We start from the raw sequence: 852 nt of genomic DNA on the forward strand, positions 1-852 counted from the left end.
GAGAGGAGATCGGGGTTCCCGAGTTCGCGGCGTACCTGGGGGTCCCCGTGTCCGGCGTGCTGGAAGACATGTTCTCGCTGTTTGACGAGGTGGGCCGTCCCCAGCGTGGCAGACCTCTGACTTCCAACATGTCCCTCGTCCTCGCTGCAGCACGAACATGCTTTAGTTCCGGAAGCTGCGGGGCCACCCCTGCCCCACCCTGTGGGTCACCGTGGGTGTTTCTTGCCATGTGGTGTCCTTACTGGTAAACATGCCGTACTTCGGGGGTTTTAGTCAGATCACTCAAAGGCCTGACGACTCCAAAAGGCTGTGCCCCGCTGCGGTCCCCACGGGACCCTCCCTGGGCCACCGCTGGCCAGCTCAGCCAGAACTTCTAAATGCTGTGCCCCCTCCCTGGCGATCTGGTGACAGGTGCCCCGCCGGCCTCTGTCGGCGTGTGAGGACGTCTCCCCTCCCCCACCCTGCGCACAGAGTCCTCGAGTCACACGTGATCCCCAGACGAGTTGTCAATGGTCACATCGCATTATCGTGGCTCTGAAAATGTGTGTGGCCTCGGGGGGTCGGGAAGGTGTGGGCGGTGCCCAGGGTGGGGCAGGTGCCACCACGCCCGCCAGAAACCCGCCACGCCTGGTCTCACCTAGGTGCTTGTGTTGCGGTATTGACGCGCAAGCTGTGGGTCCCGTGGGGCCCGTCACTCGTTGGGGGTGTGTGCGGAGGCTCCTTCAGCCCTGGCACGTCCCGTGTGACAACACGGCATGTCCTGTATGACATCGCAGTGTGTCCCGTGTTATATGGCACATCCCGTGTGACAACATGGCACGTCCTGTATGACATCGCAGTGTGTCCCGTGTT

The 852-nt window shown here is 62.6% G+C and overlaps 1 protein-coding gene across 1 annotated transcript in view; it reads left to right on the plus strand.

Moving 5' to 3' along the window:
• The window catches only part of LPCAT1 (lysophosphatidylcholine acyltransferase 1), a 53,001-nt gene that overhangs the window by 34,193 nt on the left and 17,956 nt on the right, over nt 1–852 (plus strand). The window lies entirely within an intron of this gene.

This window comes from Propithecus coquereli, unplaced genomic scaffold, assembly GCF_000956105.1.
Source record: "Propithecus coquereli isolate 6110/MARCELLA unplaced genomic scaffold, Pcoq_1.0 Scaffold935, whole genome shotgun sequence".
NCBI classification, from domain to species: Eukaryota; Metazoa; Chordata; class Mammalia; order Primates; family Indriidae; genus Propithecus; species Propithecus coquereli.